Below are 481 nucleotides of genomic sequence, written 5' to 3' on the forward strand. Positions count from 1 at the left end.
ATATATTTTCGCTCGGATAGAAAACCCCTTTTGGGTTTCTGAGAGTTGATGTGAGAGTCGTACAAGTATAACGAATATACGTTGTATCCAACCCAACATTCTGGGCTTACCACATAAGGGCCATTCGGTCTGAGACACCGACCCGTGGTCATGCTGTGTAGAGAAAAATTCGCAACGGAACGCGGTACAGAACAGTCGAGGAATGGACCTCGAGGAGCTGAACGACTGCTTCTCGACCGAGATCGTAGAATAGCCGCTCGCCCGCCGCTGCGCCGACCGGTCCGCTCGAACCGACGTGCTCTCTTATAGTAACCAAACGGGCGGCCGCGACGACCGCGGCGCCGGCCGCTCAGCACGGGCGCTTATGGTGGTAAACTGCCGCGCGTACAGACCAACCGGCCGGGCTGCTGGTACTTAGCCGCTGAAACTATGGTCGATTCGAACATATATTAACATACGATTTTTATTCGATAAATCGTTA

The sequence above is a fragment of the Nomia melanderi genome, unplaced genomic scaffold (assembly GCF_051020985.1).
Source record: "Nomia melanderi isolate GNS246 unplaced genomic scaffold, iyNomMela1 scaffold0572, whole genome shotgun sequence".
Lineage (NCBI taxonomy): Eukaryota > Metazoa > Arthropoda > Insecta > Hymenoptera > Halictidae > Nomia > Nomia melanderi.